Source organism: Lepidochelys kempii, chromosome 7, assembly GCF_965140285.1.
Source record: "Lepidochelys kempii isolate rLepKem1 chromosome 7, rLepKem1.hap1, whole genome shotgun sequence".
NCBI lineage: Eukaryota > Metazoa > Chordata > Testudines > Cheloniidae > Lepidochelys > Lepidochelys kempii.
The window spans coordinates 67,578,114-67,594,225 of NC_136386.1; the positions used below are offsets into that span (position 1 = coordinate 67,578,114).

Sequence of the window (16,112 nt, forward strand, 5' to 3'; positions counted from 1 at the left end):
CTACCAGAAGCTGGGACTGGACAACAGAAGACGGCTCACTTGATAAATTGCCCTGTTCTGTTCATTCCCTTGGAAGCATCTGCCATTGGCCACTGTTGGAAGGCAGAATACTGGGCTAGATGGACCATTGTTCTGACCCAGTATGGCCATTCTTGCATTATTCTGAATTGTTTTTCCATTTCACTAGCTTGGTTGCTTTTTTGACCAGAGAAGAATGTGCTTTGCTATAAGGTCCATTGGTTTTAACCTGAGTCAGGTTTACCTGCTACAGAAAGTGTCGGGAAACTGATTGTTTCTAGGAGAATCTTGAAAAACACAACGTCTTGCTGGTATTGTGTTTGTGTTTTCACATTTTGGACTGTTATTTTTAAGGTGTGTGTGTGTGGGTGGAGGTGTGGTGGTAAGGAGCCGCTTGTAAAGAACTACCAGAGGATGGGACATCCTTTTTCTTTCTGCTCACTTCACTGTCTTTTGTTTTAGGCTATGGCTACACTACGAGGCTTTTAGCAACACAGCTGTGCCGCTAAAAGGCATGCAGTGTAGCTGCTGTTTGTTGGCAGGAGAGACATCTCCTGCCAACAAAAAACTTCCATCCCACATGAGCGAAAGTGGCTTTGTCGGCAGGAGAGTGCTTCTGCCGACAAAGCGCTGTTCTCACTGGTGCTTTTCATTGGTAAAACTTTTGTCGTTCGGGGTGTGTGTCGTTTTTTTTGGTTTTGTTTGTTTTTTTTAACACCCCTGAACAACAAGTTTTGCTGACAAAGTGCCAATGTATACAAATATTTAGAGAGACAAGCTGGGTGCAGGTAATATCTTTCAGTGAATCAACTTTAGTTGATGAGAGAGACAAGCTTTCTAGCTCACACAGAGATCATCTTCAGGTCTGGCAAATGTATTCCAAGTGTCACAGCTACATGCAAAGTGGAACAGATTGTTTAGCATAAGTAAACACACATTTTGAGTGACCTCTCAAGGTGAAGTAGCCCGTTAACACCTTTCCAGTCAGGGAAGAGGGAAAACTAGTGTGTAGGGTCAGTGGGTGATAGATCGTTGTAATAAACCATACATCCTGTTTCTCTATTCAGTCCAGGATTTTTTGAGTGTCCAGCAAAGTTATGAATTTCAGCTCCCAGGCTCGTCTTTTGAAGGTGTTACGCAGGTTTTCTTTGAGGTTGAGGATCGAGAGATCAGATATAGTGTGATCGCTTGAGTGTTCAGCCACAGGTAATACGGTGTTTTTGTGTTTTATCATTTTTCTGTGAGAGTTTATTCAAGAGTGTAGTGATTGTCTGGTTTTGTAGTTGTTGTTGGGCATTTAGTGCACTGGTTGAGGTATACCACATGTTGTGATAGGCTGTGTAGGACCCATGGGTCTTGCAAGGTGTGCTGTGTGGGAGTGATGATCATCGTACCAGTGGAGTTACTTCTAGAGATTTTGCATCTGTTGTTTGGGCAAGATCTGGTGCCAGAAATTGGCCCAATAAAATATATTACCTCACCCACCTTGTCTCTTAATGTCCTGGGACCAACATGGCTAGAACAACACACCATATCTTTTTTTTTTTTTTTTTTTTTGACATTTGACATTCCTGAAGCAAGAAATGGACTTAGATCTACATACAAAGTTGCACTGGTTTTACGAAAGGGGTGATTTTAAACCAGTTTAGTTACATCAGTGCAACTGTCTGTGGATGGATTTAAATCTGGATTATGAGTTTGGCATTTGCCTATAAATAGGCTAGGCAGAATTCAATTTTGATGATTGAATAATTTCGATGGCTAATATCAGTGTTTATTTTTAAGCATTTTTCTATTTTTATCAATTTAAATGTTCACAGTTGCACAAAATTACGAGTTAGATGCATTTTTATTTGTTTGTGTGACAGCCCTGTAAAAATTTAAACTATGTGAAGGGTGTGTGTGTGTGGGGGGGTGTCAGACAATAATTATGAAAATGACAGCAGACATTGAAATTCAAAAAGTTAAAGCTTTATTACTGTTAAAACACAAATGATCAAAGTTGAATATCAAAATATATAAAGTAAATACCCTTACATCAAACTCTGTTTTCAAGCAGCATTTTTCTCATTTTGCCTGTCTGCAAATTTCTGTTATCGATGGAAATATTTTTTTCCATGGGTTTGTGTGTGTACTGTGAAATTGACATTTACTGACCTTTATCAATAAAAAGCGAATCCTAACAAACCGACCTATAAATTACTAGTTTTAAACCAATATATGTGGGTCCTCCATACAGAGGTTTGCACTGATTTGACTAAACTAGTTTAATTAAACTAATGCAAGCTTCCATGTAGACAAGCCCCGTGTCTCTTATGTTAAGCAGGATGTATGTGTAAGAACTAGGGGCCACCAAATGAAATTAATGGGTAGCAGGTTTAAAACAAATAAAAGGAAATTCTTCACTCAGCGCACGGTCAACCTGTGGAACTCCTTGCCTGAGGAGGTTGTGAAGGCTAGGACTATAACAGGGTTTAAAAGAGAACGGGATAAATTCATGGAGGTTAAGTCCATTATTGGCTATCAGCCAGGATGGGTAAGGAATGGTGTCCCTAGGCTCTGTTTTTTCAGAGGGTGGAGATGGATGGCAGGAGAGAGATCACTGATCATTACCTGTTAGGTTCACTCCTTCTGGGGCACCTGGCATTGGCCATTGTCAGTAGACAAGATACTGGGCTGGATGGACCTTTGGTCTGACCCAGTATGGCCATTCTTATGTTCTTATGTATATAAAGACCAGGGTCTTGGATATTTCTAGGGAGGGTTCAACCTGCAACCTCCAGACCTAGTGTATGAGCTTCTTCAGCTTAAGCTAAAGGGCTATGAGTTTGATTTTCAAAGGTATTTAGGTGCTTAAAGATGCCAATAGGGGTCAAGTGGGATTTTCAAAGCATGTAGGTATCTGATGCCCATGGATTTTAAATTTGCTTTTGAAAATGCCATTAGGCACCTGTCTGCATCTTTAGGTAACTAATGCCTTTGAAAATCTGGTCCTAAATACCCTAGTTTGCAGCTGGCACAGAGGAGCACCTATAACATACACTTAACACTTGGTTATGTGTTGATACCTTCTCTTCCTATCAGCACTACCTTCCACTTGGAAGAGGAGAAAGCTGTTAGGGCGTCTTTTCCCTTTGCATTTGAACAGTGTTGGTTGATAGACTGTCTATGATTCAGTCTTAGGGACTGGGAAGGAGACTTGCTTTTGTGATCTTGTGAGGAAACTGAGCTGAAGACGTTTGTGTCCACCTGTAATACATGAGTATTTACAGGGCGTAATTGAAGTTTGTAAAGTGCTTGGAGATTCTCGGATGAAAAGAACTGTATAGAAGGTGTACATTGTTATTGGAGTCCAGTATAGTGAAAAATAAGGATCAGATATGAACATAATCTTGAACAAGGAACACAGTGAAGAAATAAGAATTAGTCTTTTAAAATAAAGACCAGGTGGCAATGCAAACCAAAGTACCAGAGCCCTATATGCTGGCTACTAACTTGGTTAGTGCAGTTACCAATAATTACCACATCCTTAAATGACCATATTGTATTCACTAATGTCAGAGGTCAATTCCCAGTCATAGGATATAAAGAGGGCAGTGCAGTAGCTCCTAATGTGCATCAGGATGAGAAGATTGATACTGACAAGGTGACCTCGGGCTCTACAGAGGCAGTTTATTCTGAATGCCTCTAGTTGATCCTACTTATGTTGGAGACCCCAAGCGATAGGACTTGTCTTTTATTTCTGGCACAACACAGTTTACATGGGCTCTTTTAGAACAGGACAGCAGTGGTGGAAATAAATGGAAAAGGGTAACTCGTCCTATGGAAACTTGTTGCCATCCTAATACCCTGTGCCCCCAGGATGCCCTTTGGTCGGTCTCTGAATGACCGCAGTGCTGTGTGAACATCTGGCAGACAGTTCCGCAATTAAAATGCGTTGCCTGACATCAGTTCCGAATTTGTCTGTCTTTCAATTTTTCATGTCCATCCAAATTATGCCCTTATCCACTTAACCATCTCTGTGCCAGATAAGTGTGTATATGATTCCAATTCTCCTGTTTGCCTTCAGTTACCAAGTTTACATGCCACTGATTTTGTTTGATCTGTTTGTTTTTACATTAACTTTCGTGTTGGAAAGGATTTTTCACTGATCTTCTGTTCGGTCTGGAATCTGTGGTTACCTCCTCCTTGTTAATTTGTTTTAGTTTTTCAACTGATGGCAATTTTGCTTTGGAGGAATTTGGCTACTACTATCTTGTAATTTTAGCCTGTTAACATATTTTTGTCAGGGTTTTACATCCACGGGTCTGTCATAGAAAATCCATTGATTTTTTTTTTAAAGTCACAGAACAACAGAGTGTAGCATTTGTAAATGCTAAGAGTCAGGTTGTCAGAAGTATTCATCAAACTGTAGCTGGAATTTTGCACATTCAATTATATATGTATTTTAAAACTCTCATTTCTGTTTCTAAGATGCACTTAACAATGTAGTTTTGTGGGTAAAATGTGACCCTAATTACAGAGCACTTTTTGATGGTACAGATAACTTCAATGTTAAAACCTAGTTGATGCGATTTATCCTGAGAGGAAAAGAAACATGGGAAGCAATATTAATATATTTGCATCTTCTTCAGGATTTGAACTCATTACTTTTGCAATACAAGGTGAATATTTTGTGCATTATGCTGCACAATCTGTGTTTCATATGCTGTGGAATTAACTGATGTAAAATCAGCTACAGAAGGTGTCTGAGATTGTTCCTTGAATGAACAGAACAATCGTATTGAAACATACTGAGCTGTACAAGGAAAATGTGAATAAAAGTGCACATACATACCACCCTCAGCTTAAAAGAAGCCTATTTCCTTCTTCATACTTAAGGTATGCACAATGTCCTGGCAATTAGGGTCAATTTACAGAATATTTTGCTGCAACAAAACAGTGAAATGAAGAACAAGAGTGCTGCATTTTAGCTTTAAATTTTCCCCTCATTAGGGAAAATTACTAATGTGACTTTTTGTATGATCATGTTGGCATGAAAACGCAAACATGTCATTGTGGGTTTAAATACAGTAATGCTGTCCACAGTGTAAAATGAGCCTGACAATTAGGAATCCCAGTCTTACTGTCCTAAACCATGTAAGGATACAGTAAAGAGCAGAGTGGGAGGTTGTCTTTGCAGGCAGAATGCTCCACAGAACAGGTTAATGCACGGCATAAAGTTTCCCAGTATTTGGTGTTTAAAGACAATAGGCTTAGCTTCACCACTAGGTTCTGTTATACATACATAAATAACTTAATGCTCAGTCTCTGAGTCAGGGGAACTCTCAGGGCCAGATCTTTACCTGGTGTAAATTGACATAGTTCCATTAATTTCACTAGGCCTGTGCTGATTTGCACCAGCTGAGGATCTGGCCGTCAGTAACCAAAACCGTACTTACTGCTAACGGCACTTATATGTGAATCTGCACAGAAGTACTGTAACTTCAGACCTAGTTAATCTATGCTTGCCATTTGTTTGTCTTGATATATAGTAGCAGTATGTGTGCTTATACTACGCTGTGTATTGTTGTCTAACATCCTTACGGCAGGGGCGAGAGAAACACTCTTTTCCAGCTAATTTGGTTAAGCTAGGTATAACCGCCTGCCTTGTAACTTTCCTGTTAATCAGATCATGGGACTGTTCTGAAGAAACTTTGGCCAACTACTAAAACAAAGTCAATATGTACGTGTTGTAATAAGCTTGAATCGATTTTGCTCATATATTAAGATTTATGCCCTCCAGAGTCTAATATATCTGAGGTGGAAGACAGGTCAATATATGTCATTATACGCTGTCACTGGGGAAATAGACTTTCCAAAGAGATGTCTGGCCCTAGAGATTCATACCATCAGCCTGAATATCTAGCGTTGAAAAGGCTATTCTTTTTACTTGTGATGGTTTGATGTTCAGGACTTGGCTTGACAAATGGGCTCGGCAGTTGTTTCAGATTAAGGTGGCTCTGTGGTCCTCAGCCCTAGTGGGAGAGGTATAAAATAATGTAAGGTCTGGTTTAGACCTAAAATCTGTGTTGATTTAGCTACGTCGCTCAGGTCTGTGAAAAATTTCACTCTGCACTGAATGGCCAAAGGTTGGGAGATCAAAGGGGAGTCTCCTGATTGCAGCTGGTGCTACGCATTCTGTAAAGAAAGCATGTGAGGTAGTTTGATTTCTGTTGTTCTAGAATTAATTTTAAAGGGCTTGTTGTTTTGATAAACCCTCCCGCATCTTGCAAGCTCTGTCACCAGCTCCTCTGGCACAGCTAGAATCTGGGCAGGGTGAAAAGAGACCCTAGTATTGGGATTTACTGTTGCTGTAAGGCATTTAACACGGCCTGTGCTGCCCTCGTGCAGGTAGAGAGCCCATTCCCCAGAGGGGTAGATTATCAGTGAATGCTCTTCACCCATGACTCTGGTGAATGCAGCTGTGCAACTGAGAGGAGGGTACAAACCTGCAAGGTCTCCTTTTGTGGTTGGGAGCATCCCACTTTCAGCTGCATTCTGTGCAGCCCCTGCCCTGGAGCTTAAACCTCCAGATTTGGAGATCTGAGGAGACGCTCGAAGATATTTCTTGATGATTAGGGCTATACTAGGCTGGAGCCTTTCAGATTGAGGACGTTAACCATAGATATATAGCCTAGAGCTTCAACCATCGCTCTCTGGCCATAGTGGCAGGCAGGACCACAGACAGAGTGCCCCCCAGCCAGGCATATAAGGGAAACGGAGCAGCAAGAGCCAGACTCCCGAGCTAGGGTCCAGCAGCCTGGCCAGAGCATCCTCAGTTGATGATAGGTAGCAGTTTAATTGCAGTCCCAGTCCAGGGTAAGCAGCAGCCGGTACCAGGATCTAGCAACCTAACCCCAGCCCTCCTCCTGGTGCACGAGAAGGAGCAACAAAACCCAGAGCCTCAGGAAGCCGCTTCTGGACGAAGGCCAACCAGACCAGGGCAATTCCAGAGGCAGCTGGGAGCATAACAGTTCTTATGTTCCCAAACCTCATTCCATGCTGGAGCCTGTGTAACCATGCCTCGTGGGTCACAAGTGAGAATGCCAAATTCAGGACAAACTGCTGAAAAATAGGGCAGATACACACCAAAACTGGTGGTTAATCCCCCATAAGATATACCAAACCAGCAACAAAAGTAAACTGTCTCATCATACTGGCGAACAAGAAGTTTCAAACAAAGCTCTCAGCACAGCTCATGGAAATTCACAGGTGACAAGATGGTATTTGGAGTCACATGGGCAAGGTCCATGCATGATTCCGCTTAGTCACAGTAGAAGCCATTACCTCTACCTCAAACAGCAAGTTCCCAGGAAAGTCAATTCAGGGTAGGTGAGCATCTTCCATTGTGAGTTAAATGTTCTTTTGATGGGCTACTCAATTTGAATAGTCTCTCCGAGATGTGCTGGCTAACTACCTTGTGGGCGCTACCCAGGAGCAAACATTTTGAAATACAGGTATAGAGCAAACAATCATAACTTCAAATACCAAAATGGTACATGCATACAGATAGCAAAAGCATAACTAGCAAATCATACCCTTTCTATTGACACCTTACTTGATGCATTTTGTATAAGATTTGTTGCAATTATATAACCATGGTAGCAACAATGATTTGCATGGTCATATTATAATCAGATAATGTCACAGCCTGGGTCAGTGTTAAGTTTGGGTAATCAGCACATTTATCACTACTTATTTAATTAAAGTAATGAATATTCATCTGTTATGCAGGATATATATAAAATGTCCTTTTTTCTGAATCCTCAGGCTGAACAGGTATGAGCTTTACGGCCTGGCCACAAGATGGCTAGTCAGGGGCTCCTGAGTCCCTAATCCCAGTTATGGCAGAGTTCCTCTGAGGCAATTTCACCTGCATGCTCTGCCTCTGTTTCCCCTCAGTAAAATGGAGAAAATTCTTCCATGGGGTGTTCTGAGGACTAATTAATGACTATAAAGCAGTTTGAGGGCTATTAGAGCTAAGTATTATTACCCTGTAGATAGTGTTGACTGAATAATTTATTTGTTAAAATTGTTGCCAGTTTCTTATATTCACCCAACTCCTCCCTTCCCAATTTGATACCTCTAATTGCAAAAGTGCTTCTCGCTTATCAGCAGGACAAGGGTGGAGGGTATTGAACTCTAATCTTTGTCCTTCATTAGAGTATTGAATGTGTCAGCTTCTTGTGGAATGATTTGCCATGTTTGCCTGAACAATACCTGTATAAACTCGCTTGTGGGAGGGAGAGGAATGGGGAAGGCGTTGGCAAAGATTTAATTCTTTGCTAAAACATATAGGTTTTCCAATACTTGTGTGTCCTTATTACTGCACCCAGGCGCATGGTATCTGATTATATTGTTTTATATATTCATTTAGATGGAGGAAATTATATAGAGAGCATGGATGGTATTTGATATTCAGTCAGTCTGCCCCTGCTGAACAGAATATTAGTGTCGTCTCCTGTACTGTCATCGTGGACAAAGCCCCTGTGAACAGTCACATCCGTAAGTAGTTGACATTATGTTGGTCCTTTAATTTAAACAGAAGGCTTGTGCTGATCCAGGTCAGTGTTACTATGTGAACAAATGGATTTCAATTTCTTTTAGTATGGCTTGTGTGTGAAAGTCCTCTGGGCATATATAGTACAGTATGTTGTGTGTTTGGCTGAATGTCCAAGTGTGCATTTCACTTCACTCTCTCAACCATCTTGTCACTGCAACTTTACATGTTTTTCATTTGTTTCTGCTGTTTTATTTGTGTGCATATTATCACCACAGCTTCATTTCCCCAGCCCTCTGCCCCACAGTAATATAGTAATAATGAATAATTGTGATTATTTTTCTTGTTTTTCATTGCGGTGTCCTCTAAGGCATAGAAACAATCCCAACAACCCCCTCATCTTCCCCCTTGTATTCTGATTTGGGAAATAATCAAAGGATTCACACTGTTACACTGAAAAGTCACCAAGGCTGTTGTAGCAGCTGCGAAGTGCTGTAAAGTGTCTACCTCTCAATAGCTGTCTCTCTCTTTTCTTGTATTGTAAGAACTCACCAAGGAAGAGATGCACAAGCTACCACTTGTTCCACAGTATCAAAGAATTTCTCAGGGTGGCATTTCAGCACTGGTCAAGTGCTGAAATGCCACCATGAGGACCAGAGGTTTAAGCGTCTTATAGATTCATAGATTCATAGATATTTAGGTCAGAAGGAACCATTATGATCATCTAGTCTGACCTCCTGCACAACGCAGGCCACAGAATTTCACCCACCTCACTTTAGCGCTACAGCAGCGGGGCCGGTGCAGCGTTTTAAGTGTCGACCTGCCCTTGGTAATTACAACCAAAATATGTTGTTCCTCATATCAGCAGAGAGTTCTGTCTTAGGGTATCTGAGGGTTTGTCTACACTTGAAATGCTACAATGGCACAGCTGCACCGCTGTAGCACTTCAGTGTAGATGCTACCTATGCCAATGGGAGGAGTTCTTCTGTCAACCTAGCACTGTCTACATTTGAGGTTAGGTTGGCTTAACTACACAATTCAGGAGTCACTTAAAAGAAGGTATTCCAGGAGTGGTCCTGAGACAGACAAATGAATTTAAGATTCCTAATAGTCATTAAAGTTAAATCCCACGGAGATTTATATGTAGCTCTTTCCATAATTTCACTGCAGGAGGAAAGCACACCTCTTTCCGGGGATTGGCTAGATTTAAATATCAGCTGCTGTCATCCATTCATTGGCTCATCACCTTCATGAGATTGTCTTGTTGGTATTTTCAGCTCCTGAATATGCAATCTGATGATGTATTCGTAGCAGGTTATGAATTGCCTTTATCCTTGTTGTGGGAAATTTCGCAGTGGATCATTAAAGTATAAAATGTTAACTTTCTTCTATTCCATTCATTTTCTGAGATATCTCTTTAGTTCCACCAGGGCTTAATAGGAATTGGAATTTTGTTTTAAATGAGTCCAAACACTGTTGTTGCCTATATAAAGGTCTTTTAGCTCTCAACTTTGTCTTTTTTAACATATTTAATATTTGTCTTTACACATAAATAGTCACTGTTCTGCTTACCAGTCTTTTGAGAGATGATTCTTGTCTTTTTCTCAATTTGGCAAGAAATTGCTTAAGCATTGTAAAATAACTAATGTCCACTTAATATCGATAATTTTATACTCAGATGCCTTCTTACATTAGCATCAAATTATCTTGCTATATTTTTACATAAATCATCTTACTATTTATATGGCGATGGCATTGGGCAGTTATTAGATGAAGGTTTGCATTTAGGTTCAAAATATTGGAAAATATACATCTCAAAAGGCAAAGTGGGTGAGGCAATATCTTTAAGTTTTATTGCACCAACTTCTGTTGGTGAAAGAGACAAGCATTGAAGCTACACAGAGCCTTTCTTCAGATCTGGGAAAGGTACTCCCAGCATCACTGCTAAGTACAATGTGGAACAGATTGTTAAGCATAAATAGTTTAACATATATTCTAAGGGACCATTCAAGGTGCAGTGGTCCATTAACACCCTGCAAACATAGGACAAAAAGGGTTAGAGGGTTACAGATTGTTCTGATAAGCCATAAATCCAGAGTCTTTTTATTAAGACCATGATTTTTAGTAACTAGTAAAGTTATGAATTTAAGTCCCCAGGCTCATCTTCTGAAGGTGTTTTGCAGGTTTCCTTTCAGGACAAGGACTGAGAGGTGATTGTTGGAGTGATTGTTTTGTGAAAAGTGTTCACCCACAAATGATACAGTGTTTTTGTCTTTTATAATTTTTCTGCATGGGTTCATTTGAGAATGTAGTGATTGTTTGGTTTCACACACAAAGTTGTTGGATTATTTAGTGCACTGGATAAGGTACACCAGGGATCAGCAACCTTTGGCACATGGCCTGTCAGGACGATTTGTTTACCTGCAGCATCCATAGGTTTTGCCAATCGCGGCTCCCACTGGCTGTGGTTCGCTGTTCCGGGTCAATGGGGGCTGCAGGAAGCAGCGCGGGCTGAGGGATGTGCTGGCCGCCACTTCCAGCAGCCCCCATTGGCCTAGAATGGCGAACTGCGGCTAGTGGGAGCCGTGATCGGCCGAATCTGCGGATGCTGCAGGTAAACCGTCCCGGCCCGCCAGGGGCTTACGCTGATGGGCTGTGTGCCAAAGGTTGCCCATCCCTGAGGTACACCACATGTTGTGCTAGGCATGTATAAGATTCACGGATCTTGAAAGGTGTGCTGTGCTGGGTATTGATCATTGTAGCTGTGGAGAGATGTCCGCAAGTTTTGCATCTGCTGTTCTATCAGTGTCTGGTGCTGCTTTGGGTTGGTGGGTCCTTGTCTGCCTAATATCCTGGGGCCACCATGGCTACAACAACACTGCAATTGAGACTCTCAAAAGAGGTATATGTCCTCTTAAACATTTCAGGGATAGTCAAACATGAATTAGAAGTAACACAGGTCTTCTACAAAACATTTCCCAAAAATAAATGTTTTCCTTTAGAGTTTAAAGAATGAAGACTTTCAAGTGTTTATAAAATAAATTATTTTTCATACAGACATGTCTAGACTTTGTGTGGTTTGAAACTGAAGGATTTAATTTTCTTGTAAAGGAAAATCCCTTTTTATTATTTAGTTTATGGCTCTGACACCATCTCTCAGGCAGCACTCCTCTTTGAAGCATCCTTATGTTCTTTTACATGATAGCTTACAAATTGCAATTAAAGACTTCTATCACATATTCTAAACAAAACACAAATCACAAAAACTCACATTTATATACACCTTTCAAAACATAATGTAGAAGAAAACCAGTATAGAATATTGAAGCAAAATAGATGTTATAAAGCTGCATTTATCCCAGGGATAAATAGCGTTTGGAAAGAAAACCCATTACTGTCTGTTTAAGGGCCTAGGACAGGAGCCTTGTAGGGGGCCAGGCTTCCCGTTCTCCCAACCAACTGCAGATGAGCTGAGAAAAAGGGACAAGCATATCTACTGTCTCCTCCCTCATAGCAGGGCAGATAGTAGCAGGAGAAGATTGGCTTGCTGAACTTTGAACCTGAGGACTAATTGGGGAAAAGGGGCCAGCTGAAGGAGAAGCTGGCTAAGGCTTTACAGCCTGCCTAAATTACACCCCCAGCTCCAAGGAGGAGAGCTGGGAGGACTTCTCCTCTGTTAAGGATGGAGTGAGAGCCTGTCTCTGAAATATGACAAAGCCACTGCCAGAGAGGCTGGCAGTGGCCATGAGGAAGCTGGCCTTGAGTAGCTGGTTGGGAAGTAACCACACGAGGAGATAGAATTCCACAGCAGGAATATGGGAGTCTGCAGCCTGTGAGGGATGCTGACCAACAGGGAAAAGGTAGGAGCAGCCAAAGGAGGCAGCAAGGGATTGGAAGGCATGGTCCTTAGCTGCCTACCAGGGTTTCTGGGCTTGATCTTAGAGGAGAGGATGGGCCTGGGTTCCTCTGCCACTCCCCCAGCAAGAGGGGAAGTTACAAGCAAAGACAGATGGGTCCCAATTGGGGGCTGATGGCCTGGCATAAAGACCACTAGAATTTGGGTTTGTTCTGTTTGTACATTTTCTGCTACCCCAGAAGGGGACTGCATTGAAAGGCCACACCACAGAAGCAGCAGACTGCTGCAGAACCAAAACAATAAATGATGGGGGGTACTAGAGGAGAAGAACCCCTGAAACATAATATCCTGGCACAAGGGGCTGCTGAGGCAGTGAACCTGTCATGCTGACAGAAAATAGGGATCTCCTAGGAATTTTATTAGCTTGAATATTTTATGCAGTTAGAAAAGTAACAAAAATGTAAGTGAGTTATATTCTCCAAATGTTTTGCGCATGAAAGAAATTGTAAGTATCTCCTAAAACTTGGTGAAGGGTAAGGAAATTTGTAATAATCAGTTATAGGAATACATGATATACTTTTTATTGTTTTTGCATGAGTATTGAGGCTTACCTCCCATAATAGAGTTGTGCATTTAGCTTTTTTTTGCATAGAAGTTGTAGGTACTTGATATGTGATCAATGTTCAGTTATTTTTCAATGAATCAACTGTGACTATGCAAACCTCTGTGCTCTGATTGGATATTGTAATCCTCTACTCTGGCTGGTTTCTCTATTTGGAATATTCAAGCTGCTTGCCAACAGCAAAGCCCCTTGCCTCTGCTTCTCAGTCTGAAAGCAAGCTGAAAATGCTAGAGGAGGAAATAGATCTAAACCATGGAGAGGTAAAAGGATTCATTTCCTTCATTCAGGCCCAATCTCTGCTCCCTTTGAAGTCAAAGGATATTATGCCCATGACTTAGTTTATAAACTCTGAGGCTTTTGTTTATGTGTGTGTCCAGTGCATAATATAGTGTATCTCTGATAGGAATCTGTAGTCACTACCGCAATACAAGTAAAAAATTACTTCAGTAGCAACAGTTGGGCTAGTTCTCAGACTCCTCTTCCATCCTTACCAGTCAGCAGACTCTAGCCTTTGTAATAACTATTCTGGATTTGCACATACATTGTTTATATTGGGATTCTCCTGTTGCCTCAGTGTGGCTTTGAACCAAAATGTGAACAGTTATATTGCAGCTCTTCTGGGCAGAAGAGAAAAGCTGGAGCGGGGGAATAAGATGGAGGGAAGGACAAAAACAGAAAGGGAAACGATAGAATTTGTTTCCTTTCCTATTTTCCAGCCAGCTTTACTATTAACAAAACCTTGGGCTAGTAAACTCCTTGGCTATTGACTTCTGAATTTGTTATAAACATCTAACTCAGAGTTTATTCAACCCTGTTTATGATTGGTATCTCATAAACAGGAAACATCTTCCAGTTTAACATTATAATATACTGGCCTGGGACCCCTACGGGGCTTTCCCTGAGAGAGGAAAAAGTTATGGGACTTAACAGCAAAGGGCAAGCAAAGAATGGTCAGGAGTACACAGGGATGGCGGAGCCATGTTTGTGTCCTAAGCAATGTGCAATAGGGCAGGAAGGGTTCAGATTCAGAACATTTAACAGCCCAATCCTGCTATTGCCCTGCACTCCTCATTCCCCTTCGTTTCAGCATAGTACCATGCACAGATTGATGGCAGTCTCAAACTTCAGAAAGGAACTTAAAATTTGATCTTCTCTGTTTGAGGTGTTATAATTTTACTGGAGAAACAATATTTGAATATTCCCATAACTATTACTGCTGCAGGAAAGTAATATTTAAGATTCCCCTGGGCTCTATGCCCTTTCATCTTCACAAATGCCTGTCATTATGGAGGGGTGGAATTGCATCACCTTTAATTCACCCACTGCTAGTATTTTACTCAGGATCATTTCTGGAGAGAAGAACAGGGAAAATTTACAAGTTTGTTAGAAAAGCCAAAGTTCATTTGTTGGAACAGAGATCAAAAATTTATGGGCAGAATGCCAGGAAAGGCACAAATCATTTTGAAAGTGTTCCCACAAGAAATCATTGAAATTGTTCAGACTCTAAGAGCCCCAATACCATTTTATTTCTTCCCAGAAAAGGGAATATATTTCCTGCACATATTTTAATGAGGAGAAAACCACTCCCTTAGCTCTAGTTGTTTAGCAGCCATATAAATATTATGATGCAATGGAATGATGATGTATATATGTTTGTATTTGATTTTATATGTATATAAATATATATAAAATTTTATTTCACACTGGAGTCGAGATGTGAGACTTTGATTAATTCAATGGTTAGATAGTTTAACTGGGTTTAAATATATCCATGAACAATGTTGTTGGTGAGTGAATATTTGTGTGTGTTGCTGATGGAGGATTCAATTTGTCTAGGTGATAACAGCTGATCTATTAATATGTAGTGTTTATAGAACACTTTTCAAATCTTGATGTCAAAGCCTTATTATAAAGGTATTACCTTCATTGTGGAGGTGGAGAAATTGAGGGACAGATATGTAAAGAGACTTCATCAGGGTCACACAGAAAGTCATGGTAGACCTCTGGACAGATCAAAAGTTTCTTGACTTGCTGTCCTGCAGCCTATCCAGCTGACCATAATGCCTCTGGTAGTAAAAGGAGTTCATATATGCATTGGTGGATGTTGATGGGAATTTATGCTGTCCTATTAAAGACAAAGCTAGGGTCTGGCTCTAAGGACTAAACTTAGCAATTCATGGGAGGCTGGTGCTTTCCTATAGAAAATATATTTTGCTTGGTTTTAGACTTTCAGCTCACCAGCTCAGCTTCATATCATCTTATTGAGAAATATTAGTTTGACTTGCTAAGCTTCTAATATAAATAATTGAAGGCTGCTCTGTTGGTTTATTTGTGTTGGATAACTACATCTTTCTTAAGCCATGGCTTTTTGTTGTTGTTTCACCCTATTTTTCAGTTATACTTAGAATGTGTCATTACAATAATTGCTAGCAAAATGTTGGCTGCTACGTAGGGGATTTATCATATTTCAGAACTATTCCATACATAATTGTATACACTTTGAATTTAAAATGTTAAGATGCAGAGATAAGAGAGCATATAGTTTTCCTGGTTTATTATTAGTATTTATTTATTTATACTGTGAAAAGGTGTGCTACGAGCCTTAAGCTAAAGATGGGCTGAACATCCCCCCCCCACCTCAGATCTAAATGAACCTTGTCTGCATACAGTCACCACAGATAGTCAGCAGGCATTAAATCCAGGACTGTCAGCACCAACGCCCTGATTCAGCGAAGCATTTAAGCATATGCTTCAGTACCATGTACTTCAGTAGGATTTAAGTATGTACTTAAGTGCATTGCTGAACTGGCAGTCCAAAAGCATAGTCATCTGCCTCTGCACTTAACTGTTAGTAGCCTGTGCTCTTGATGCTGACCGCCCTGGATTAAAATCCTGCTGATGAGTTATAGTGTGTCTGTGTCTGAAGCCATTTCACATCAAATTCAAACATGCAGCATACCTGTATGTTGTTCTGATGTAACAATACAATTTCCCCTTGTTTTCTCAGCAAGCAGATGGCTAATTAAGTTCCCTTTTGTTTGTGCTTTGCACCATGGGGAAGAAAATCTGATACC

The 16,112-nt window shown here is 40.7% G+C and overlaps 1 long non-coding RNA gene across 1 annotated transcript in view; it reads left to right on the top strand.

Moving 5' to 3' along the window:
• LOC144930767 (uncharacterized) overlaps positions 1–16,112 on the top strand; it is an 86,396-nt gene that overhangs the window by 15,177 nt on the left and 55,107 nt on the right. The window contains exon 2 of the long non-coding RNA XR_013636126.1: positions 8,438–8,565. This is a non-coding gene — a long non-coding RNA (uncharacterized LOC144930767). The remainder of the gene's footprint in view (positions 1–8,437; positions 8,566–16,112) is intronic.